Genomic DNA, 27,715 nt, shown 5'->3' with positions numbered 1-27,715 from the left:
CTTGAGGACAATTTGCTTACACTGGTGGATGTGAGTGTAGGCAGCAGGGGAGTAGGTGACAGGCGCAGAGATGAGTGAAAGAGAGACCCTTAATTTCTTCATGTTTAACCTCAACTCTTGGCAGGCAAGATGCTGCCGCCCACATGGTGGAGACCTTGTCTGAGAACTGTTGGAGTTAAGGGGGATGGGTCCTTTAAAGCCCCATCATGAGTTTCCAAGAGAACCCAAAGCTCATGATTCTCAAAAGTGAGTGTGTATCAGGAAGCAAATTACTGGGCCCCAATTCTAAAGTTTCTGATGTAATGGGTTCCACGCTGGGCCAGAGAATTTGCATTTCTAACAAATTCTCACGTTATGCTTAAGGAAAACACCGTAAGAACCACTGCTTTAGACTGATCACTGTGACTAGGGCTTGTCTTCGATTTTATCAATGAGCTACCTGGGGTCCAGGATGATAAAAGGCACCCAATGCTCTGATAGAAAATCTAGGGTTCCTATTCCTGGATCAGTACTTTTTATTACTGAATCATCTACCTTCACATAACGAGAATGTGTGTTCTGTTTTCTCACCTCAAGCATTTAAATGCATATTTTGGGGTTGCAATTTTTTTCATGCTGTGACCATAGTCTGCAAAAATGTATTCCCTACAAAATCTATATTATCCACAGCTTTGTTTTATATAACTTTTGCTTCTGACCCACGAGAGTTTCAATGCAGCTAACTTTCTGTTAATAGAGTATGTGAGTAAATTTCCACCCCCCGAAATCTAAAATCTTACTAACTGAACTTTTTTGAAGAGGCATAACCAATATTCAAATCTAATTTGAATTTCATGTCTTCTTAAACATCTATTGCTCATGCAATAACAAAACAGCAAACGGGAGAAGGAAATGGAAAGAAACGAAGGCCTTGGATGGTACACTAAGTGGGTAGTTCTTGAAAAGCCAACATGGACCAACCACTATAACTGAAGCAACTCTCTAATGTGAATTTGACTGATGTGTTTTTATATATCTCATCAGTTGAATTAGAAAAATTATTAATGAAAATAATTTTTCATTACTTCGATAAATTGTATCAAGGACCTCCTGGTGGCAGGCACCATGAAAGGCAAGAAGGAATACAGTGATGGATAAAGACAGATACTGTCCTGTCTTCATTATCTCAAATTCTAGCATGTTTAGTCAACCATTGGAACCACGCACATTTTACCAAGTTCTTCTAATTGATATCCATTAGATTGGTTGGATTTTCAGTTAGTTTAATTAAAAAGAGCTGAATTTTTCAGAAAAGAGAGCAAATTAATTTGAAACATGTATCTTTGTTAGAAGAAAGTGAATTCTTATAAATTTCTAACATAAAAAAGAGAGACAGTGCTTCATTCTGAACTTTGATTATTTAAAAGTAGGCAAGATTATGCAAGGGATACATTTCCTTGGTGCCAGCAGATAACAGACAAGACAGATCAATCTTAGTTTAGACTGAGATGAATTCTTCTTACAACAGGCATAGTTACTATTTATTAGGTCATGAACATCCATTAGTCTATCCTTTCTATAGAAAATATACAGTTCATGAAATAAAATGTATATTCTTAAAACAAACAAAATAAAATAATAATGACAATAAAACTCTTATCTCATGATTCACTTGAGATGAGATTTTTTCTAATTATCAACCAATTCTTTGGTTTATACTTCTTTTTGCCCACTTGGTCAGAAAATTATATTTCCTTTGAATGCTTTATTCTACGAGCATCCCTAAAAAGAAGAATTCATTTTGGATACTCCTTTCTACCCTTCATTTAACACAAAGTAATATTGTGTATTTGGTCCTTATATCCTTTCTCCTATTCATCTATGGATCATTTAAAACTATCATTAGAGGGTAAGCTCTTAAAACATAGCATCTTAGAGTCAGAATAGACTGTGGAGAGAGCTGGTTCCAAGTTCTGCCTAATTCAGCCATTGCCACTAGAAGATCCCTGAAAGAGGGTTGTCACTCTGAATGAGTTCAATGCTGAAGATCTTACTACTTTATAATGCTGGAGAAGTTCTCTTTATTATTAAGTTCTGTCTTATATTTTTCCAAAATCTACCTCCTTCTACCTTACACTTATTCCACTCTGAAACTATAAAGAAGTCAAGTCCTTCTTCAATATGTAAGTCTTAGATACCTTCAAAAAATATTTGTGGACTGTGTCCTCTCTTAGCTTCTTCTTAGTTTCAGAGAGCCCTGGCTCCTTCAGTTTCAGTACCTCTTCTGATATGGTCTCTAGGACTTGGGCCAGTTAATTTCTGTCTCTGGATACAATTCTCCGTTCCATCGTCCCACACAATGTTTAGACTGGACACACAAGGAACAGTATCCCTCAGGATTTTGTGTAATTCACACCTGTGATGAGCCTGTGTTACCATCTGATTGTCTGGGTCCTCCCAAATTCGTATGTTGAAACTCTAACCCCCAATGTGATGGTAATTGGAGATGAGGACTTTGGGAGGTAACTGGATTAGATGAGGTCATGAGGATGAGGCCCTTGTAATGGGATTACTGCCCTTATAAGAAGAGATGCCCCAGAGCCTGCCCTTTCTCTTCTCTGCCACAGCAAGAAGGTGTCCTTCTGCAGACAGGCTCTCATCAGAACCTGACCATGCCAGCACCATGACCTCAGACTTCTAGTCTCCAGAACTGTAAGAAAATAAGTTTCTGTTGTTTAAGTTACCCAGTCCATGCTATGGCACTGCAGACAGACTAAGATGGTACTTGGGCAGTTAACAAAACAGGGGAAATATAATTTAGAATGTTTGGTGAAATTACTATGATTTTAGTAAACATATTATTTGGATTATAAAAATACATAAGTACTTTGGAAATCTTGCTTTATGCTTTGATTCTCACTTTGAAGTTCTGTGACTGTGAAAATAGGCAGCTTTGATATACAGTGTTCCCTTCCCTTGTACTGTTTGTATAATAAATGCATATGCATGTACATATACATACACACATACATATCAGTTTTTATTGTTTATTTTCTGTTTAGCAAATGTTCACATTCTTATGTATTTATTAGTGAATCAAAGCAGAAAGACGAGCCACACTGTTTGGAGAAATGTACCTTGCTTAGTTAAAGTGTCTTATTGTTTCTTCTTTGGAAGAAAGAAGTAGGAGTAGTGTTTGCAACCAGGTCACTGGTTTTCATCAGTGTGATCACGAACACACTCTGTCTTTAGAGCAGATGAACACCTCCAGTAACAAGTGGGATTTATCACATACAAGTTAATTCAACTACCACTACCTGAGGGGTGATCAAGGAAAGAAGGCTCAGGTCTGGTGGCCTCTATTCTCCACACCACAGTCACAGACCGAATGCACATGTACGTAGTGTTTGGTTCTAATATTGACTGTACAGGGAAATCCCCAATAATCAAATCCAAGAGCTACACCATCATCTCACAAGTCAGAGGCCTGAGTCAGGGGAGCACTCACACTCAATACAGACTCCAGAGGGATTGTGCCCCAAATTGCTGTGATCTGGCATCACCTGATTCCTGCCACCAACCCAGAGGCAGTCCTTGCAATTCTGACCAACCTTCATCTGAGCTGAGACTATGATTTCGAGTCATTTAAAACAGGCTAAATTCTGTTCACGGTTGTCTGTTCCTATAAATGTGTCATCCGTTACAGATATGTTTCAAGGTTAAGGATCACTTTTGTTATTTTGGGGACAGTCTCAGTTACTTGTAAAGATAATTTGTTTAAGATGAAGATATCACTTCAGAGATATTAGGTCTACACACACTCTCCTTTAATAAGGTAGAGCAAAAAGTTTACAGAATTATCATAGCTCTCTCCTAGGTGTTTCAAGAGTGCTTGGAGGTAAATGTACAAACAGCAATCTTATTTCCTCTTCTCGCTCCTTCTGTTCCACATGTAATAAGACTGTCCCTGAGATGGGGCAGATCATATAATGGGGAGATTTTATTCTCTTCTTCCTGAAACTGTGTGACCAACCTCATCAGATTCCTGGTCTGGGATCCACTGGAACTTTCGGAGGAAAAAAATAGACTATCCTAATGATTGGAACTTTGACGAATAACAGAAAACATGTTTTATTAGACCATCAACTTTCAGAATTTGTTTCCTTCTTAAGATCCCTTCCTGAAAGATGCTTCTTGAAGAAAGTGACACAGATACAGGTTCATCACATGAAGGAGATTTGGGAAAAGCAGGCAGGTAAAGAGTCACGATTTTCTCACTCTTGGGTTCCTCAGATCTGCCATATGGAGCTGTCCAGGACCTACTTAGCATCAAAATATGAATAGAGTACCTGTGTCATCTTGCTGTGAGCCTTCAAGTAAGAATACCTACACTGAAAACATAATCATATTTTAACTCCCAACCCACTAGCCTGGTCCTGTTTTTAAGCAAAGCTCAATCAAGTTTCTTTACTATCCAGTTTATAAAATGCTCGCTCAACTAGGTGGTTATTACACTTTTCTAAATGTTTTCCCTTAAATAAACGATATTAATAAATTGATTTAAAGTCCACTATTTTGCAAGGTTCAGGAAGAACATTTTGGTTTGCTGAACCATTTCCACACAATGCACTCAGAGAGGGCTAAAAGGAAAATGTCATCACCTCAGTTACTGAAATTACTCTCATTTTAGAGATATTTTGGTAAACAAGTCAAGGCAGCTCGCACGACCATCAGCCAGTCTTCCTTGCATACTCAAAAAAGGCTACATCTGTGTGCTTTACAGAAACAGTAATGCAAAAGTTCCAGCAAATCTGAGGAGCAGACACTGAACAGAGCTTTGATTCTAGGGTCCCTGGTGAGCAGTATGGGTACTTTGTATAAAGTGCAGGGCTGAAGTCTCTGCCAGAGAGGTAACTTCATTGTAATTAGATCCCAGGAGTTTTATTAGCAGTGGGAGGGGAGGGGAGTTGAGAGCATCACCTGGGCGCCTGAGCAACAAGTCTCGCAAACACCCTGTTCTATGGGATCCAGAGACAGGAAGAACTGTTCTCAAGAGCTCAGCAGCCCCTGTGTGTTGCCGTCCTGGTCAGGACCATCAATGCTGGCGCTACTCTGAGCCATAAACTTGCCAGTGCATTGAGGAAAGTTTCAGTTGCTCTGAGCATGAAATGCTTGGAATTAAGCCAGGCTTGACTTGAGCTAGCTAAAAGATCACTGGTTTTATTTTTCCTACACTCCAAATCCTTCCAGGGGATAGAAATACTTTTGGGTACTCCAGACTATGTTTATCTGTCTTATCTTTTCTGTAGATGCAAGAAATGTGGTTAGATGAACTAAAATTATCCATAGTAACTTTAGTTTTGATTTTGATGCAGCAACTTTGCCAAAGTGGAGTCTGCATCCAAAGAAATCGTTCCCTTTTAAGATGTGAAAGATAATCTTTGGACTAATCTTTCTGCTCCTTCCCAGCACCCCCTGACCCATCCATTTTCATTTCTCCACCTAAATAGAAAAAAATGATAGAATACTTTGGATCCCCCAAAGCAGCAACATTTCTGGGATAGTCTGAAAACTTCTAGTCTTCTCATCCTATCCAACTGTAGAGGCTGCAGTCCGTGGGCCTTTGGGGGTTCCCAACAGCTCTACCCAGCTCAGCTAGGAGGGCAGATGGCACCCCAGGTCAGTTGCAGCTGGACAGGGGAAATCAAGCTATTTGGAGAGTTTTGTTCTTTCCCAAGTGGGATTTTCCTCTGAATTTGAGGCAAGTACAGTAACATGACACTCTCTTTCCTTTTCCTTTTCAGAACAGTCACGGAGAGAGGAATGCAAATGAAGTGTAAAGTCTGGTGCTTAAACAGGGTTAGCCTGGTAGCAAAAGGGCAGGTGAAAGGGGTGGTGGTACCAATTAGCTCATGGAAGACTTTAGTTTCATTCTGTTACATCTAAGGGGATGACAGTGGTTCCAGAAAGTTCTTCAAAGCTACTTCCACCCTCCCTCCCACGTAACCTTTGAATTTTTATTTGCTTGTTTCTGTTCTCTTTTCCTCAGGATTGATGAAGATTGCGTGGAGCTGGGCAGGTGGGATCAGAGATGTGTCGCACCAGTCTTAGTGCTCGAGCTCTCCCCAAGTTCCCACTCTGTGTACATCACCCCTGCGTACCCTGGCAGTGACTAGTTCCACAGTTGGAGGTGAGGAACCCTGCACATCACAAGTAAGGAACTTTTGTTATCAGTATTCAAGTTCGTGTTTGATTCCAGAACTCAGGTTTGTAACTATTTCAGTAAGGAATCATTGTTATTCTTCTCATTTTTCTTACATTAAGCCTCAGTCTAAGTCTTACTTTCTATATGAAAATTCAGTTTTTTGGCAGGGGCTGGGGGCTTGGAATAGCCCTGGATTGAATCTGTATAAAAGCTACCACATGCCACGTGAGACACTCCTGGCTAGTCATCCAAAGGACCTCTAGACTGGCAAATTAATATAAGCATTTTTCAACCAATTTCTGTACTTAGGGGAATTAACTGCTCAAACTGAAAATGTCTATATATCTCTCAGATTAGATGAAGATATTTTAAAAGATTAATAGAAATACGGTCTGGGAGGTTCTAATTTAGCAGTAGGCAGGAGCTGAATTCCTGAATGTGTGCTAGCATCTGAATGACATTAGTCTTTTTAAAAACACTGGGAGACTGCAATTTACTTCCAGGTCTTCTGATAAATAACCTTGATGTCTCAGGCAGGGGCTCCAATATGCGTCACTCCTTACCTCAAGCTGACTGTTTTATCAACAACGCTGGCTGATGAAAAATCTTCCTGCAATTGTTTTATTCTTACTCAAAGCATGCTTCTTTCCCCCATTCCAGCTGGTCTATTAGGTGGATAAAAGAATTGCCAAAAACACTGTGGGAGCATCTGGTTCTGAAGAAAAATACACCAAGCTTATTATCCTTCAGACTTTGTAGTATATTGAGGAAGTCTATTTTGCAAGAGGTTACTAATGATGGGAGTAAATGCTCCTGGCTTGGCATGCAAGCACACACGTATGGGAAATGAAGAAACTTGAGTAAACATAGAGTCTTGCTGGCAGCAGCTCCCATCTTCCGAGATTTTCAGGCCCCTGGGTGAAAGGGGCAGCACGCTCCTGAAGCGTTATGCAATGGATTCCAGGTGTTTGTACTGAAGATCAATACATTTTTTATCTTTAGGAATCAATGAAATCTTACATAGCCTGCAGAGAATCTCTTGCTTGGGAAGGCTTAGAGAGAGGCCTATAGGATATTTGGGAAGTTTTCTCATTAAAATGCTCAGATATGAGGCAGGGGAAAAAAGCAGTTCTTATTTAGAAAAGCTCAGTGCCATGACCAAAGTATTTAAATTGGCTTAAAGAAATGTTTTTTACAGGTTTTGAGACAAATTCAGTAATTAGTTCGGACACTTCCTAAACCCTGTCTCAACTAATAATTCAGGTGCACACAGCCTTGCCTCTCCTTACTCTTTTTGCTGGCTGAGTGTTTATATAATGTGGGTAGTTTTCCTCATGAAAAGGCTCAACTGATATTATGCACATCAAAATGTAATTTTGAATGTAGGGAACAGATTCTGCATAAATTACCTGGAAGATTTTAGCTGGGACGTAGCCAGGTCTCTTTGGCTATCACCCATGGTTCTGAAGCCAGTTCAGACCCCCCACAGGTATTGCCAAGCCAGCAATAACCCAGCGTGGCCATCAGAATCCATGGCTTCACAGACCCCAGCTGAGGTTTGTGTACTTTTAACTGTAACATTTCGAGACAATGGGTAGCACTGTGCCAATCTTGTCTTCAGATTTTCCTTTATCTACTTGCCACAGTGATTGAAATTCCTCCTTTAGATATTCTTTCCTTTGGGGATATAGTATATTTTCTTAAAGAAAAAGGCAGCTATCCAAATATTTAATAAATATTTTTGATTAAATTCAGGCTTGCCAATTTGAATTTGTTCATCAGATTTCTTTTCTCCATGAAAACTAGATGAGAACAAACACTTAAGAATTAGGCATTTTGATGAGGTTAGTTGTTACGGGATTGTGAGAAAAAATATTTAGAGAACTTAAGGGTCTTCTCAGAGAACAAGCACATCTGAATAAACTCCACTCCATGACAAGGGGAAATGAGCATCCAGGGGCCAGAAGAAGGGCATGAAAAGGCACGTGCTGCACTTTGCACAGAAAGAAAAATGGAGTCACTGTACTGGGACTCACCCCAGCCCACCTTCTATAACTGCTACATGTGATTCAAAGACCAGCAGCAGCAGTATGATCTAGGGGCTTATTGAAAATGCAGGATCTCAGGTATTATTCCAGACAATCAGAATTTATACTTAAACAAGATGGCCATGTGATTTGTATGCACACTGAAGTTTGAGAAGCCCGAGCCTCTAAGACTGGATTCCTTTAAGTTATGTTGAAATAAATGAACCAACTCCCAACAGGTCCTGATTGGACAAGAGATGTACACTGAATCCAAGCTGGGCCAATCAGGTTATCTCTCTCTATTTATATATTTAGACAGAAGAAAATGAGGGAGAGGGAGAAGAGAGGGTAACATGTGGACCTCAGAATCAAAGAAAGCTGGTCTAAAGAAAGAGAAAAAAAAAAATGAAGCAGATGCTCAGAGAAGCAGACACAGGCTCTCTACTCTAGTTCCTACTTCCAGTTCCTTCCCAATTCTAGCCAAGAGGTTTGCTAAACCTGAGTTCCACGAAGCACCCCTGGATCCTTATACTAACTCCTCCCCACTTGGTGCTTAAGCCAGCTTGGCATTATGTTTGATCCTTGGGACCAAGAGTCCTAACAAATATCGCTGGCCTGAGTCTGAGTTGGGTCTAGAAAGGGGAGGCAGGTAGCAGTCAAAATCTAACCACAGATTTGTCTGATGTAGCCCAGATAGGCACAGGTGATAATATACTCATTACATGGGAATGTTCCACAGGCCTTCTGAAATAATGAACAGAGGTATTGTCCTCAATCTTTTGGCGTGCGTTTTTCTGCTAATCCCAAGCACACTCACTTCAAATTGGGAGCACCTGAGAGACAGTCATCTGCGTTGGCCAGTGTGTTTTCTACTACTCACCATTTTCCCCTCTTCCTCTCCTTTCTTACCTCATCCTCTTCACTGCTCCTGTTCCTGGCCTCACCAACTCTTAATGAGAATAAACTGGTTCCTGTCTCCAGCTTGGTCCAATGAGAGCTAAGTCAGTCATGCTAAGAGATCCATTTCACCTTTGACGAGGGTCTGCTGCTACCTTCTCTTTGGTGAGCCGAGGGGGATCATAACCTACAGAGTCTGGGTAAGTGGAAGGTGGCGTCCTTAATGCCAAGGGAAGCCAGCCTGTTGGACTAGTTTTCTGTTTGTGTCTTTGGCTCTCTAAGTCTATTCAGGTTTTCTTGGTGGAGCTATCTACAACCAAATCTGAATCCCGGCAAAGGGCAAAAGGATCCTGGCCCCTCGTCAAATTCCTTCAAACTCATTTCTTTGGAGCTGAGTGATGGGTTCACCCATCTTCACATGACCAGGGCTATGATCCCATAGCCATCACTGATGCTACTAATCTCCCAGAAGTCCCTCTCCCATACTCCAGACTGCTCATCTGCTCCAATGGGTTTGCTATTGCCATTGGATTAACCAGAAGCAGGATGACTCTGTCTCTTTGAGCCAGATGATGTAGACTGTTGGCTTCTTGCTATAAGAAGCCTGTCCTTCTGCCTTAGTTGGTCTCAGCTCACATCCTCCATGTGTTAACCATAATGTTGGTAGTTGTAGCAAGTTGACCTTAAGCTCTGTTAGAATCCACAGATTTCAGAGGATGAATTTCTCTTCCCCTATAACTGAACATACTTAGAGAGGTCTAGTGCTAGGTAATCTCATCAAGGCCATTACCTAGTGCTTATAAGTAAGGACTTCTAGGTAATGAATGGGTAGAAAGTTTGTGATTTCAGGACCTGATATAGCCTGGGTGAATCAGCAAGAAACCCAAACCAATGGAATGTTAATGCTGATATGTCTGAAGTCATTTTATTGTATTGTTTGGATATCAGAGACTACTTGAAAATCTTGAGGAATTTGACTGCCAAAGCAAAAAAAAAAAAAAAAAAAAAAAAAAAAAAAAAAAAAATTAGGGAAAATAGCCCCAGAATGGAACTCCAGGTAAAGAAATTACACAAGACCTTTGAAACATTTCTTGCCATTTGCGGCTGTTTAAAAGATGAGTGAAGAAGCCTTCCCCACTTAACCATTTAAGCTCTCTAGATGCCTTTTCAGAGATCCAGAGAAAGGGATAACAAAAGATTCTAGAGACCTAAAAAAAAAAAAGAAAAGAAAAGAAAAGAAAAAAAAAAGAGTCCTGCATCTTCCTTGAGCGCTGTTGTACCCGCTTTCCTGCTCACAGGTGTCTTATCACTGCAGAGTCTCCCCTGTGAGAGGTGTGGAACAGAGGTCCCAGAAGCAGTCTTCGGAGAAACAGTAAAATTGGCCCCTGAAGACCATTATGAGAGCTGAGAGCCTACGGTGACGACCAGAGGACCCTCAGCTCCCTCTGCTCTCTCTTCTCCCCAAAGTGGCCCAGGAAAGCAAAAGTTGAACTCTGGCAAATACTAGTTAAGGGATAGAGAGTAAAAGTTTAGAAATAATTAATTTTAAGTTTACTCATTCATGATGAAAATCCTTCTAAGCAATCACATAGTTCCCTGTCTCCTACAAGTATGCCGAACTCATTTTAAACTACTGACAGTTCCCAATTTACGATGGTTTGACTAACAATTTTTTGACTTTATGTGGTGTAAAAGCATTGTGCGTTCGGTAGAAATCATACATTAAATTTTGAATTTTGATCTTTTCCTGGCGATATGCAGTAAGATACTCTAGTGATGTCAGGCAGTGGCCGCGAACCACAGCTCCCAGTCAGCCACGCGATCCTGAGGGGAAATGATACTTACAACTATTCTGCACGCAGACAACCATTCTGTTTTCACTTTCAGTACAGTATTCAATAAATTACATGAGATATTCAATGCTTTATTATAAAATAGGCTTTGTGTTAGATAATTTTTGCCCAATTATAGGCTAATTTAAGTGTTCTGAGAACATTTCAGATAGGCTGGGCTAAGCGATCATGTCCAGTAGGTGAGGTGCATTCATGCATTTTGACTTAGGATATTTTCAACTTATGATGGGTTTATTGGGATATAACCCCATAGCAAGTGGAGGAAGATCTGTAATTTGGTTATCTATAATTTAATAAATGGGCAGCCTTTGGGGCCCCACTATAAACAGACTTCCCTGATGTCTGCTATGGTCTGGATACTGGCACATCACCATTTCTGGCTTCCCTTACCCTTGCCTTTCAGTAAAGAATCTTCACATAGGGGTTCCCAAAGTTATCAAATCCTGCTCTGTTTCTATTCACTCCGTCGCCTGGTTGGAGACATCCTTGGTAGGTTTCTGTGATATCTCACCACTGCGGGTGAGTCTAGTTCAAGTCCATTTCTTTACCACCCCCAGGTCTTAGCTGTGGTGCCATGTTTGTTAATCTCATTGGGAATTATATCAGTTCTCCTGATTTAATTATTTTCTCTATTCTCACAGCTCCCAAATCTATAATTTTCAGTCTTGTATTTCGTTTCAAATCTACCCTAAGTCTCGAACTGTTTTAATTTGGAAAGCTTGTTATTCCCTTGAACCCAATACACTGAAAATGGAGATTGCATCTTCATTCTCCTGACTTCCTTGTCTCGGTCAGAGGCCCCGTGGTGATCTGTAAGGGCTGTGAACACTGTAAGGCTCTCCTTCCTTAGAGAAATTCAAACCTGTACTCATTCTTGTCTGTGATAGTGTTACGTTACATCTGGCTCTATGCAAAGGCAGGAGGGAAGGGGCTGGATTTGGGAGTGCACGCTTTTCTTTAAAGGACCCACTTCTCACTTTCCCCAACACTCATAGCCTTCCCAGTGGAAGGGAAGTGTTGCTTGTGACATCCTTCTGAGTGTGAGAAGGCAGAGAAGAAAAGCCCCTGAGTGGAATGGAGTATGAACATTTTGGCATGTCTCTCTTTCCCACTAAGTGGAGGTCACAAAATGATGGCACAGTGAACTTGGCTGCATTGTATTTAAAAGAAAGGAAAATGACATAAGCTGCCAACATTGACAAAGCAGGATATTTACACAGATACCTAAATTTCCAGATTTTCTTAGAAAGATCGAGGACTTGGCTATGTGGAGCCAGAAGTCCCTCATGGCACTGTGTGGCAGCAGCTGAGCCACAGTGCCTACTTTAGGTTGGACACTTGCTCTCCAGGGGGTCTCAGGGCCACCATTGTGTATAGTATTGAACCCAGTCAGCTGCACTGTTACACTTCACCCTCTTGGCTCCTGGAGGCATGTGTGAGTGTGTGATCTCCAGGAGAATTCCTGGAGAGGGACGTTTGGAGGTTTGCAAATCCACTCAGAGAAGCATCAGAGCTGTATCTCAGAAACAATGAGAACTTGACACATGCTTTTTGAATTAATGCGATTTTGAATCTTTGGACCAGAAAAGGTTACACTAGGATAACTTTAGAATTGAATGATAACAGTGATTGTATATCTGCCATTAAAGAGCTATAAACCTTGATTTTGTTCAAGTGCAAGAAACGTCTATCTCATATTCCCAACATATTGCGAATACACGTTCTGGAATTTAAGCGCCTTGTTATCCTATCAGGCATCTTGTTAAGAAATGACACGTGCTTCACGATCACCCAGCCTGTAAAAGAGCCCGAGCACGGCATATATACAGTGTTGACTATTTCCCAGTTTGTTCAGTCTGAGCCATTTAGGGAGAAATAGTCTACTTTCTTTTCTTTCACCTTAACCTGCTACATCTTTGAATATAAATCACTTAAATTTTCAGCTGTAACTGCCTGGTATCTCAGGGTCAGTATCTTAGGGAATATAGTGAACATTCATATAATGAAAATGTCTAGAATTTTAAAGGTAAAATGGGTGAGATAAAGTATATATACATTTGGTTCAATCTGAATGAGGAAATTGATAGCATTTAAATACTACAGGTTTATTTTGAGGATTAATGAAGTAATGCATGGAAAGCACATTGCCCAGTCTGGCAACTAAAAGTATCCAGTAAATGTTAGCTCTTGTTATAGGTAATCAATTAATAATAGTGTAGGGCAGGTGATTAGCCTTTCTCTAAGTAGCTGAAAAGAACCTATTTCGAACACTGTACTGTCAGGATGTTAGGGGTTATTTAGTCTTGGTATTGATCACTGTCACTCTCCAGCTTGTAATTTCCAAGACTCAGCACAGGGGCTGAGGACCGCTTGGACATGGAGACTGAATTGTCTTCCTGCTTCTTCCAGTGGGGCACAAACAGCCTGGTAACATAAAGTAGCTGGTGGCACCTCGGTTTGGTAATTGTTCTCCATTAATCTGTCATGATTTTAATAAGCATCTTCCAACAGAATATAATTTGTTACAGAAAATAAAAAACAACATTAAAGGGATTAAAATAAGCACCAAGACTTTGTGGGGAGTGGACAGTTGTTTCAGTGACCATTCTGCATCTTCCTCTCCCCATGCTCTCCTGCATCCCACCTCAACTGTGTCAAGAACATCATAGCTGTCACTTATCTGCTTTGGATTTCCTTTTCATTTAGTCCATCACCAAAGTTCAGGAAAACTTCATGATTTATTTCAATGAGCTGCATAATTTGATGCAACAGTGCTAGCCAAAATGGTTCACTTTCAACCAACAGAGTGCTGATTTATAGCACAGACCCTGAACTCATTATTTTTTAAATAAAAATTCCTGCAAAAAAAATACTTCCCATCCAAACAGTTCTAAGAAACATAGTGTGTTTTGGGGTTTGGTTTTTTTTTTGGCTGGAGGGGGAGGGGGGAGTGGATTAGCAAACAAACACACTGACTTCAAAGATTTCCATCTTGTTTTCATATAACCTAAATGAGATGAGATGACTAGTGATTTATGCTACCACAATCTTCCGTTGCTTCCCACTTTAAATAAAAATATGGTTATAATTAGAGTCACATGTAATTGAATTTTTTTGCTTCTAAAAAATAAGATAGAAGACTTGATGATTGCCAAGAGAGGCTCTCGAGTGTCCTCATAACATAAAGGCACATGGCCCTTGAGCTGCACATCTGGGGTGTGCTTATGTCCGTTCACCACAGCATTACAGCACGTCCTCTGTGAGCGTGGAAACAGTAACAAAGGCAGCAGCAACGAACAGTCACCACAACTCACACTTACATAAGGCTCCGTGCTCGGTAAACTACTTTCACTTGTATTTTTATTTTATTTGGACCTCACAGCAGCCTGGTGGGGTAGGTGCCATGGGTACTGTTATTTCCATTTGATGAGAAAACTAAGGCTCAGAGAGTTGAAGAGACTTGCTCATCATCATCCAACTAATAAGTGGCAGAGTTAGACCTTCCCATGTCTTTTGAATCTTGATCCAGTGATCTTTTTACTCTAATGCTCTGACTCAATAATGTCACTACTCTCTAGGGTTTAAAATAAAAGTTTCCCTTTGACACCATTTGTTCCCATAGTGGGGCTTGTGTGGATGCTCACGTGCTGTTTCCTCTTCCTGGAATGCTCCTTCCCCAGATGATTTAAATCTACTCCTTCTCAGAGGGTCTACCTCAAAAAAGCTGCTCCTCTATTGTTTAAGTCTGCTGCTGTAACAACATACCACAAACTGGGTGGCTTAAACAACAAAGATTTATTGTCCCACAGTGCTGGAGGCTAAAAGTCCCAAATCAAAGGGTTGTTAGGGTTGATTCCCTTGCGGGCTGTGAGGGAAGGATCAGTCTCAGGCTCCTCTCCTTGCTTTGTAGATGGCCACCTTCATATGCACATGCCATTCTCCCTATAGGGACATATCTGTGTATCTAGATTGCTTTTTTATATAAGGACAACCAGTGATGTTGGATTAGGGTGCACCCTAATGATCTCATTTTACCTTAATTACCCCTTTAAAGACCCTATTTCTAAATACAGTCACATTCTGAGGTATTCAAGGTTAGGACTGCAACATATGACTTTTGGGGGGACACAATTCAGTCCTAAACACCTGCCTCCTCAATGCATGTCACTCTCTACCCTTTATCCTCTTGTTCCCCATCTTAGTTAATGGCATCACCACATATCCAGTGGCTTCGGCCAACTCTTCACGATTCTCTCTTTTCTTCTGTTACTACATCCAATTCCTCAGTTAAGTTTTATCAGCCTGAGCTTCAAACACTGCCTGAATCCCAACTTCTCACTACCCTACTACAGCCTTCCTAGTCCAAACCACTAATCTGCTTGAACTAACGTCGTCATTTGCTTCCAGTGGCCACACATAAAATCCATTTTTTTGAGCAGAAGTGAGTGTGAATTCTCTAAAACACTGGTTATGCCATGCAACTCCAAACACTGCATTTAGAACAAAATCTGGACTTACTATCCTGGATGAAAGACTTGATATTTAAAATATATACCTGGAATCACGATCAGCATCACTTGGGAACGTGTTAGCTATATAGGATCTTGGGCCCCACTGCAGATTTACTAACTCAAAATCAGCATTTTAACAATATCCCCAGGCAATCTGTGTGCATTTTAAAGTTTGAGAAGCACTGGCCTAGAGAAGCCACCAGGATCTCCCACGTGTGTCTCTGAACTCATCTCCTTCCCTCTGCTCTTACTCCTGTTCATCCCATTTCAGACTCTGGCCTCGCTGTCCCACCCCTTTGTGGCTCTCTCTGCCTGAAATGCCTTCTTAGAGACTATACTATCTAAAAAAGCTGCCCCCTCCATGTCACTCTTTATCCCTCTCATCCTGCCTTGTTTTTTCTGCATAGTTGTTATCACCACCTGAAATTGAATAACTATGTGTTCATCTAACTTTTAATTATTTCCTGCAGTAAAATGTAAACTTCATGTGATCAGAGATCTGGTTTATTTGACCCACAGCTATTTTCTCCTAGACAGAGAAGAAAGGCTGACACATAGCAGGTGCTCAATAAACATTTGCTGAAACAATACATATCTGGACTTTTGGTACAAGATTAGTCATTTTTGGGGTACTAATTCAATTATTTTCTTTGGTAAACATTCAAGTGACTGTTGACTATAGCACAACATTTTACTAATTCACCACTCTTCATAATTCTTCCAGTTGGGTTATTTTTCCATCCCTTCTTATCCCATCTCCCTGCCTTCCCCACTGGAATAGCCATGGGGTCCTTTTCCATCATGCAGCACATTCAGAATGCTGGGAGTGATGCAACAGGCAGCTTCCACTAAACTTTCCAAAACAACATGAAATAATATAGGCTTAATAATGATTTTATTGTATGGCAGTTACTGGCTGGAACTTCTGAACTTGAAGTTTTTTAAATCTAAGAAAACTTTAAAACTCCGATCTTGCTATAAAATCTTGGCGGTAAACTCAGCACAGATGGTAACAACATTTCAAGGTTTGCTTACAAACTAGTGACCTTATCTTTTGATCTGTGAGACCCCTTTGCTCTTTAATGAGCCAAGGAAGATCCTGAATATGATTAAGTACCAATGAGTTCTGATTAGTTCTTTATTACAGATAAGCTTCTTTTCAAAGCTGTCTCTACAAAAATATATATTTTAATATGTGTGTATGATGCATATGAAGAGACCATTTAAAATTGAGATTCTTGAGTCATTTGTTTCAATATAAATTTAAATCTGCTTCAGTGTGGTCAAAAGCAGGCTTTTCTTCAAAAGCCACATTATTCCTGCCAAGTCTCCTGAGCAGAGTATTTCCTCAGGAGTCACTGACTTTCTCTCTTCTCAGCTACCTTGGCTTGGGGGTTTGCAGTCTCAGTGGACCTCCAAGTCCAGCCCAAGTGGCATTGGTTCCCTTTTAGTTACCATTTATGTCCTTTCTCCCACGACTTTTGGTTGTCACCTCTTTATTCCAGTGTTCATTCTGCCAAAAGCTTTCCTACAGTGTCAAGATGTATTTTTGGAAATAAAGATGAGCCAAATCATTCAACTGAATACAAATTAAGCATCCATGATTTTTAAAATATGGACACAGACCCTAAAAAGTTAACCAGGAAATTTATTCCAGGGATATTTGCTGGGCAAGTCTGCTATCGGTGACCCAATGGCAGAAAGGCTGTTGCTTCTGATCCCAGATCACAGGTTTCAAGACTATCTCCTTCAGATCATTGTCTTAGACTTTTGAAAGTTGAACTATTGGTAATGGCAAGTCTGTTCAACTAGTTGTCTTTCACCGAAGGCCAACAAGCAAAAACTAGGTCATTCAACTACCATAGGTTCTAAAAAGCAGCCTGACATTTGTCTAGATAATCTTTTTTTCCCATGTGTTTTACTCATACCACCTTTTTTATCTTTAGACTCATAAGCAATGTAGTTATCAAGTAGGAGTTACTCAGGGTTGTTGGGCACATTTGAAGGACAAAGAATTTTAGATCGAGAGAGATTGTGACATGGCTATTAGGGGAAGACAGAGGACACGAAATCAGGTCTCTGGACTCTTATTTGAACGTATCCATTAGTGTTTTCTGGGCCTATCAGTTCTTTCACCAGATTTAGCATGAAACAACACAGAGGGATTGACCAGGTCCCAGGCTGACGTATGTCCAAGAATATCCACAGGTTTTTTAGAAAAATGCCACTGTGGAGAAGGGACCAATCATGCCCCATTCTCTGCTACCACTGCCTTAGTTACAGAGCTGAAGGGGTGATGCTAGAAAATAAGAATGCTGGGGGCTAAGGACATCACTTTGTCTTCCTCTCTGTCTACCAAACATTAATTCTAGGATTACAGTAATAATCTGCTCAATAATCATTGGCTAAACTGAATGGACAGTTAAATATTGTGTTTTGGGACTCTTTCACTGAGTTCTATAAATTCTGTATTGATTTGTCTTTTTAAAGAAATCCTCACACATTTTTCTTCTGAGGTAAAATTAAAGGGAATGGGAGCAAAGAAATGCTGGTATTTTCATTTTCTAACTGAGTAAGTCAAAGAAAACACTGGCATGAGTCCATGGCTCTCAAAGTGGGCTTCAGAGAAGCCAAGTCTAGTAACTTACTTCACCCTCTTTCACACTGCAACTCCAGGGGGCGCTATTCACATTCTAGTGTAGGTCAATGGCACAGTAGGGGTTGTGGGCACCCGACCTTCCAAGCATCCACTGTCTCTGCTCTTTGCCATAATAAAACTCTCAGGTCCTGTTTAACTCTGTTAGCATTTGCAAATACTTACTTTCAAAGATAATAGAAAAAAGAGAGGTTTCTCTTTCCTTTGGTTTTTAGTGAAACTGGTTTCCTGAGGAGGCCATTAACTATGATTCTAAGCTACTATTTAGGAAAATAAAGAGTCCAAGAGGGAAGCACAGAAACAGAGATAGGTCCTTCTATTAAAAAAAAAAAAAAAAGCCACTAGAAAGACAGGTTAAATAAAGAAAGAACTCCCCAAGGAGGGAAATTTTCTAGAGATGAGATTGCCAATCACCTTTCCTTTTCAAATTCTAACCACTTTAAAGTGATACTTCCTCTGGCTGAACTTTCTAAGTTAGATGAACATTAACCATTTCATTTATTTGGAATATATGTAACACATGATGTTAAATCTGTTCACTCTTATTTTCCTAAACACATCCATTCAGTACCCATCTCAGGACACTGGGAACACACTTCTCCAAAACTGTAATGCCAGCCTTCTTTCCTTATTTTGTTAATTTTTAAAATGAACATAATGATCCAGTATTTTAAAATGGAAGTCAGCTCAGGCAACATCAGTGCTTAGAAATTTCTGATGGTTTTCCTCCTCGCTGGCAGAATCAATCCAGAGTCCTTATAATGACTCACACTGATATGGCTCCCAGGACCTCTCAGCTCCTTCTCCTCATTCCTGGGCCTTAGCACACCTCTCTCCCTCTGCTCCTTTGGGTTGTCCAGGCTCCTTCCTGCTTCAGGACACTTCCGCAGAGCCTGGCTATGCTAACTGCAGGGAGAGCTCTGGCTGTTCTGGTTAAAACCTGCACCACCACCTCCACCCCTACTGTCTTTTACTCCACCCTTCGTGCCCTGCCTTCTTTTTTCCTTAGTAGAATTTCTTCCAGTGTCATCTTTAAAAGTACATAGTATATGATTTATATTGTTTATCATTCATCCCCCCCACCTTCAGGTCCCATTAGAATCTAAGTTCCCCTATGGTAGGAATTTTGTCTCTTATTCACTGCTGTTCTTCTGGTACAAAGAAGAGAGTACACACTTGTTAAGTACTCAATATCTATTTTTGTTGGACAAATCAGCATTAATAGATCATATATTTATAGAATATTAAGTGATATAAACTCTGGATAAATCAGGCTCATATTATAAGCAAAATGTCACAGAAAATAATATTTTTCTTCCCTTATCATTAATTTATAATTGTACATTAGAAATCTTAGTATAGTAGTAGTCTTCAACACTTCTTTGTAATGACAATGGGTACAGATGTGATTTAAAAGCTATATGGTTTTAGGGAAGCCACTGAATTTCCTTCCAGTTGATAGTTTAAAACTGAACCCAGAAAAAGCCTTTTTATTTGAAAAACAGATGGATTGCTAAAGGGGTCACAACACACTTTAATTTTCCTATGAGTAAACAGTAAATTAAATGACAGAGCCTGAACAAAGGCTCATCTGTCTCTTAGTTCTCAGAAAAGTTCGACACCAGGGTCCTGTCCCTGGCCAGCCTCTCAGAGCCTCTGCAGAGCTTACCAGACCACAACTGCACACTGCTTTCAGCCTCCCTGCCACCATGTCTTTTTATCCCTCTTTAATTTTTTTAAGATACTAGCAGGACCCTCTGCCCTGGATATGCATAACTTCCAACATAATCAATATCCCCCACCAGAGGGGTACATTTGTTAGAATCGATGAACCTCCACGGACACATCATCATCACCCAAAGTTCCAAGTTCACCTTACAGTCACTCTTGGTGTTGCACGTTCTGGATTTGGACAAATTTGTAATGACATGTATCCAGCATTACAATATTATACGGAGTAGCTTCACTGCCCTAAGGTCCTTTTTTATGTTTATGTTTTTCTATTGTAAGAGTAATACATGTTTTACACACACACACACACACACACACACACACACTTCCAAAAATAAATAAAAATAAATAAAAGTAATACATGCTAATGGTACGAAATTTGTACCATACAGAAAAATAAGATGAATCAAGTAAAGTTAAATTTTTTCCTACCACTAAAAATTATACACACACACACACACACACACACACACAAATATGAAAGGCAACCTTTCATATTTGGAAAAACACTGTATGTAGTTCTTTATACAGTTTTACATCAACAGGATTTATTCGTCCTTTATTTGACAGACTTTAGGACATGTAGAGCATTCAACACCTCTCCTTGTCTTTTTTCCGAATACTGAAAGTAAACTAACTGGTTGTGCAAATTAACTACCTACAAATAGACAAAAGCCTTGTGCTTTTTGGGTCTCAGTTGAGAAGAAAGGAACAAAATAGAGAACTTAAACTTGGAAATGGGCAATCGTCTTTTGTTTGTTTGCTAGTTTAATGAAAGCTGCAGTCTCTTAGCATAATGGAAACACCACTTGGTACCACCTTAAGGGTGTCTCTGGGGCGGAGGCAGACTATGTGTGTGCGTGCGTGCATTTGTGCACGCATGTGTGTCTGTGTGTGTGTTACATCTTATAATTCTAAGAATCTAAGGAAGCTCCACAGTGTTTGTTCCACATTGTTTTATAGCACTTGTGCAATAAGCCCTCACCCATCCATGGTGAAACAGGCTATTAGCGTGTTTGTTGTGGAAGGCTTCCATTTGCCATGGAACCACAGACCTCAGTTACTTGAGTTTCATATTGTTTTGCAACTCCTGTGTTGTTCCATGGGTTGTGTGTCAATAGGTGACATTTTTGTCTATGACACAAGGAATAGGATGGCTGGGATGACATGCATTCTGCAAAGGGAATGGCCAATTCCAGAAAGTCCATTTGTTTGGGGGAAGATGAGTCTGTGAGAGACAATTCAATAAAAGTCCAACTCATCTCCAAGATGTAGTGACCGGTAATGGTTACCCCAAGGCACAGTTCATGTAACAAACACCTCTCCATTTGTGTCTAGTTAACCACTGGAATAAATTACCAAAGTTTTGACACTTGTCAGGTATAGGTTTTAGTAAAGCAAGCAACAATAAAAACAATTTTTATATCCTTAGAAATCAGAAAAACTACCTAAAATCTCTCACATTATAAAATGAATAATTACTGTCTGTTGAACACACTTGGAAAATATGGAGAGACAAAAAGGAAATAAAAGTCATTCATGATCTTGCATCCAGGTAGCCAAAAACACTTCCTGAGTATTGGGAAATTATAATTCTCTTAGTTGACTCAATCTTGATATTGGCTAATGGCTACCTTCCTATATTTACCTAGACAAACCCAATACTGAGAGAGACTGATAAAAAGAGCAATGGGGGAGGGTATAGATCAGTGGTAGAGCACATGCTTAGCATGCACGAGGTCCTGGGTTCAATCCTCAGTACCTATATTAAAATAAGTAAGTAAATAAACCTAATTATCTGTCCCCATACCCCCAAAAAGAGCAAAATGAAAATACTTTGCTGATTCACTCCTTGGGCAATTGTGAATAAAATCCATGAAAACAACATGTGAGAGTTAAACATAGAATCACTATGCCATTTTCATACTGAGGTACTAGCCTGCTGATTTTTCAGAATTAGATGTCTTAATTATAATTTTCATATTATAAGTTCTTACATATAATTTCAGATCTGTAAAAAAAGTTAATTGTGTATTTTGTAGTAAAAGAAAAAATGGAAATTAATTATCTCAAGAGAATAGAGTTTTAATTTATGAACCAGAGTTTTGTTTACAATTGCACTGTGGATGGAGAAACACTTATTAGGATCATTTGTAGAATATTTAATTCCAGTGTTTGATAGACAATAACTATTAGTTTGGTTTATGCAACAAACTCCATCAACTCATTAATGTTCACTGATAATGAAAAAATAAAATATACCTATTTTATTACTACCATTATCAACCTGATGAGTTGTTTACATAAATGATAATTGTGATCTTCATTAAAGACTATTACATGAAATGTTATTTGTATTGAGTTGAATGATGAATTTTGCATTCTAACTTTTACTCAAAAATAATTATCAAGTATTACATTATTTATGGGACCTTCATACATATCTAGTGGGAGGGTAAATTGGTATAGTCACTTTGGAAAACTATTTGGCAGAATCAGTTAAAGCTGAACATCTACATACCCTATGACCCAACAGTGACAATTCTAGGTAAACTCTCAAGAGAAGATGTGCAATTTTGTGCACAAAAAGACATGTACAAGAATGTTCATAGTATTTTTATTTGTAACAGTCCAAAACTAGGGATAGCCAAATGTTTACTACCACTAGAATTAATAATCACACACACACACACATATACACATACACTGGAATACTCTTAACAGTGGTCAGAAATCTTTTTCTATACTATGTTAGGCTTTGGAAATCATTTGGTCTCTAACACAACTGCATAACTCTACCAATGTAGTGTGAAAACAGCCTTAGACATTTTATAAATGAATGGGCATGGTTACAGTCTAGTAAAACTTAACAAAAACAGGTGACAGGCCAGTTTTAGTCCATTGGTTGTTATTTGCTAACTTTTAATCTACAGCAAAAGAAACAAAAAAACCCCACATTGAACTACAGCTGTGTACAACAGCATGGATGAATCTTACAGACAATGTTGAGTTAAAGAAGGCAGACTGAAAAGGAAGATACTCTTTGATTCCATTTATAAAAATTTCAACTAACTTATTTTTTTTTTTATGGGGGAGGTAATTAGGTTTACTCATTAACTCCTTTTTTTTTAGAGGAGGTACTGGGGATTGAACTCAGGACCTTGTTGATGCCAAGCATATGCTCTACTACTTGAGCTATACCCTTCCCCATCATTTATAAAAATTTCAAAGTTAGGAAATGATGATAGAAGTCAGTGAGTCAGTATGGATCTTTGGGAGGTGATGTTTGGGAGGAGGTATGAGAGAATTTGTATTTTCTGTGTGGTTTTACATGGCTGTGTTAACTTTGTAAAAATTAATGAGGTCTACACTTCAAAATTGGATATTTATCAGAATTCAAGCTATGTTTCAATAAAAAAGTAAGAAAAACATTTTCTATCTAAATAAATCAATAGCTAAATGAATAGCAGAAGAATTAGAATTGCCAATAAATATGCAAACAACAATTTTAATTATTGAGGGATACCAGGCTATTGATAAATATAATCTTGGACATAAGTACACATACTAGTTCGTATTTACTAATGTTAAATAAATACACTAATTAAAAACTTGCTCTTTTAGAGATGCTAACATTTGAAACTGATCTTCCAACAAGCCTTCCCTATAAGAAAGTAAAAAGACATGCATAGTCACACTGTTTCTTTTCTTTGAGCAGTACAATTGCTACAGGGGAAAAATCCTTTATTTATTGTAAGGGTCCCAAAATTTTCACACCTCTGTGTGGTTACACATTTAACACCTGACCCTGAACTTATAGAGTCCAGGCAGGTGGACTATGTTGGGAGAAATTACTGTTTCCTTCTCTTACTTGACTCTCATAGCTGTTTTCAACCTTAAACTCCTATGAAAGCAACATCTGAAAAAACTAAGTTCCTTCAAGTACTGAGAGATTTGCTTAAGACTCTGATGACCAAGTTCCAAATATCTGCTAAGTTATCCACAACATGATCACAATCATTCATACACCATTGCCAGAAACATCTTGGCATTTCATTATTAACCATCTTATAAACACGATCCATGAAAGAAGAGAGAGTTCCTGATACAAAAGGTGAAACAGCAGACAGAATAAGGTAACTTTCACACTGACTGCCTGGTGGAATTAATTATTAACAAGTTCATTCTATACAGAATGTATTAATTTAGGAATACAATGTTAAACTTTTCCTTAGAAATATGGAAAATGTATTTTTGAATTCAATATCTACTTCCAAAATGTTCAACTATTTTTCCAAATATTTAGTTTTCTAAAAGAAGACAAAATATTAAAATGCATTGTATTGACATTGCAATATAATTTTAGAAAGAAACTTGGAATAGAAATTCTTCATAAGTTTACCATATATACTGCAAAAACTCTCAGATTTGTAGTTTATGATGATCACTGAATGACAAAGATACCGATGTTCCCTGATCTTATGGAATTCTAATAAGCATTTCTGGCATTATTTTATTATATTTAAGAATGGGAAGGCCTCTTTCAGAAATGATATTTTCCACTATGCCACATAGAACTAGTATCCTCAGAGTCCAGAATTCATAGATTTCATAATTTTAACTGCCTCATGAAGTTACAAGTCACACAAAATTTTAAATGTTGACTGTAAACCAAAGATATTAAACTCGTATGTGGTTGACTACCTAAAAGGAGGCAAGAGCAAATTCTTTGCATTTGCTTATTGTTATATATAACATATTTCTAGATTTGCCTTTAAGATTTCTGCAGTAAAATAAATCAGTAGTTTTGATAGTGTCCAAGCTAGCATCCCAAAATCTGAACACTTTCATCAATTTGTCGGATATGAAAGTTTTGAGCTTATGGAAACTGAGATTTCTCTACCACCAGTTAGCTCTCTTTTTGAAATGGATCTCCTGGCAGGTTAATAAAATATCTTTTGGCACTTAGATATGACAAAGAAATGTTATAGTTCAAAGAGAGCAATTGATCTAATGGGAGCAAATGTTTATTTTACCTAAAATTATCTTTCTGTGTATCTTTTATAATATATATTACTTTGTTTCATTCTTTGAAAATTTCTATATCCTGTGAATGTTTATAATCTATACACACTGGAAAACACTGTATACTTATAGCTGGCAAGGCAGGTGGTTTGAGATTGACAGGTTGGGACTTCTTAGCCATCATGAATAATTTGTCTGTTAAAAAGATATAAATTTACAATGACATACAATTATAATCTGTATTCCTTCCAATACAAAGTCCAACATTGCTTTTGGGTCCATACAGAAATGACATAGTGTCTGGAACATTATTAAAAAAATACGATTTGACGTATACAAGGATTCCTAGAGGGACTCACCCTGAGGGCAAAAAGCCTTTGAAGGAAATTAGTGCGAGGGGAAAGGGAACAGAGAAGGAGTAGCTGGGGAGGAAGAGGCAGGGGTGGGCCCAGCTCAGGAGACACTGGTACTGTCAGAACTCAAGTGGCTCAGCAGCGTTGGTCTCCCTGCCAACTGGGAGGCTGGGTGGAGGCACCTCCTTTTAGGCCAAGACAAGTCAGAAAAGAGCCTTCTGGAGGCACCATGGGTCAGAGAAGGTTGGGGATGAATACATAACCTTACACTTTTCTTGTATCTTCATTATGAATATTTTTGGTGCTCCTTTGGAGTTTTAAGCCAAGGCTAGGTGCCAGGGCTACAAAGAGAAATAAGATGGGGACCTGCTCCCTTGGAATATGCAGGCTAGATGGAGAAATGGAGGGATATTTACAGTGTAAGTGAGAGGGGCTTGTGCATTAGGGTCAAGGAAGACAGCCCCCTGACTGCTGGAAGAGGAGGCAGTTAAGGAGCAAATGGAAAGGGAAGGGTGTTCGTGAACAGGGAGCAGTTACTTTTCTGAAATGTGTGTTTGGAACACACAGTTTGTGTTCGATGTGTTTTTTAATGAATGGGGATTAATATTTTAGTTCACAAATTCCTTAGAACTGCTTTAAATAATACCCTTAACCCCTCTCTAGTCAGTTCTTTCTTATTTCCTTCATTAATTTCAAACCTTTACCTTCCTCTTTCTGCTCACCTCCACTACTCCCCTCTTCACTCTCATCAGAATATCATGCTTTCCTCTTAAAAAGAAGGGCCACAATTAGATGTTAAGTCCTCTCAGTTCCCCTGAGATGTGGATCACCCTGACAGATGTGTCTCCATCCTTCCTCTTCCTCATCCACCCTCACTACCTTCTCTCAGTCACAGTGGGAGGCGGGTTTTAGGGTCACAGTTACTCCCTTTCTCTTTAGAAATACTCAACCACTTCCTCTTCTCGCTCTTTCCTCTCTGCATCAGACATTCTGCCATCTTTTCCATCTTAAGAACTCCTTCCAGGCACTGCCTTCCTTTCTCAGACAAATTTCTTGAGACAGTAGTGCCCCTCCTTGGTTCTCTTTATTTGGCTCCTTGCTGCCCTCCCCACTTCGCCCTTCCACTAGTTATGCTCTTGGTGATATTACCCTCAGGTTGTTAAGTCCAATGGACACTCGATCTCATTGAACCACTGTGATATTTCACATTTTTATCATGACCTTCCTTTGAAAGTCTTTTCTCTTGACCAAGATGACAGCACTCGCTTTTGTTTTCCTTGTTTCTCTGTTCACTCATTCTTAAACTCCTATCTATATAAGCTTCTTTAGACTCCTCTTGATCCTGTGCATCCCTTTAGGGTGATGCTCCCAAGTGTTCTAAGATGCATCTCCATCTCACTCCCCACCTTCCCAAGGGTGACGACATTGTTGATATGTTGTCACTACTACCTACCAGCAAATCGCTCTTCTGAGCTCCATACCCCCTACTGCAGCTAAGAAGTCCTTGTGTATCTCGATTTATGATGCCCAATTTTAACTTAGCATTTCCACCAACTGCAAATCTGATTCTCTAATACAATCCACTAGGGGGAGGTGGGGGAAACAGCGTCTCTATCTGTTCTTTATCTATTTAACTCCGTTTCCTACACTCACGCCACTGCGAAGTGCCATCACTTTCTTTCAAAGTCTGCTGAATCTTGTACCTTTTCTCCTCCTTGACAGTGTCTCAGTTCAGGCATGACTCATCATTTCTTACTCATTATTGCTGTGGTTTCTTAAACTGGTCTCTTTCTTCAGTCATGTCCTGCTCCAGTGTGTTCTTTATTCTGGCCAGGAGATCCCTCAAAAACTTGATTCTCACATTGTAGTTCCTCTGCTTAAACATCCTGAAATGGTCTTTGTCCTGTTATAAGGCCCTTTATAATCTGCCCCACCTTCCTCTCCACACTGATTATCTTACCTCTTATTCTGTTCTCCAGGCATAATGACTTACAGTTTCTCCAATTGAGCACATTAAGCTTCCTGTGCCTGCTGCTCCAGTGACCTAGAAATGCCAACGCCTTTCCTACCAGGCTGCCCCTTTCCAACCTCACAGAGCTGTGAGCCGCTTCTCTTTGACACTCGGCTCCTTATTACCACTCTCACAGGCTCATCCTGACACAACTCCACCCTTCGCCTTCCCAGAAGACCCTGGCCCATGGTTTCTCATGCTATGTTGTCACTGTGTTGTTGTCCATGCCCCACTGGATTGGAGGCTTCTTGAGGGCAGGTACCAGAACTTCAACATCTTTGCATCCCTACCCTGGCTTCTTATGTGTTAATTTATTGATGCATAAACCTGTATTTAGGGCATCTTAGCAGGCAACATCTCTTCACTGAACACCTCATTTTATAACACCAGGACAACCCCTGGGCTGGAAGGGACATACGTTTTTATTGCCACTTTGCAGGAAAAAAAAAAAAACTATAATCTGAAGT

General features: G+C 39.4%; 1 protein-coding gene and 1 long non-coding RNA gene across 4 annotated transcripts in view; one reads left to right on the top strand and one right to left on the bottom strand.

Moving 5' to 3' along the window:
- The window catches only part of PDE7B (phosphodiesterase 7B), a 290,852-nt gene that overhangs the window by 170,098 nt on the left and 93,039 nt on the right, over window positions 1-27,715 (bottom strand). The gene's annotated exons all lie outside the window — the stretch shown is intronic.
- LOC116665416 lies at window positions 1,985-18,503 on the top strand. Its single transcript, XR_004322015.1, has 4 exons — window positions 1,985-1,995; window positions 2,632-2,718; window positions 18,100-18,106; window positions 18,493-18,503. It is a non-coding gene; the product is annotated as an uncharacterized LOC116665416 (long non-coding RNA).

Source organism: Camelus ferus, chromosome 8 (genome assembly GCF_009834535.1).
Source record: "Camelus ferus isolate YT-003-E chromosome 8, BCGSAC_Cfer_1.0, whole genome shotgun sequence".
Lineage (NCBI taxonomy): Eukaryota > Metazoa > Chordata > Mammalia > Artiodactyla > Camelidae > Camelus > Camelus ferus.
The sequence above is the reverse complement of the archived record's forward strand: the minus strand, read 5'-3'. Positions and strand labels throughout refer to the sequence as shown.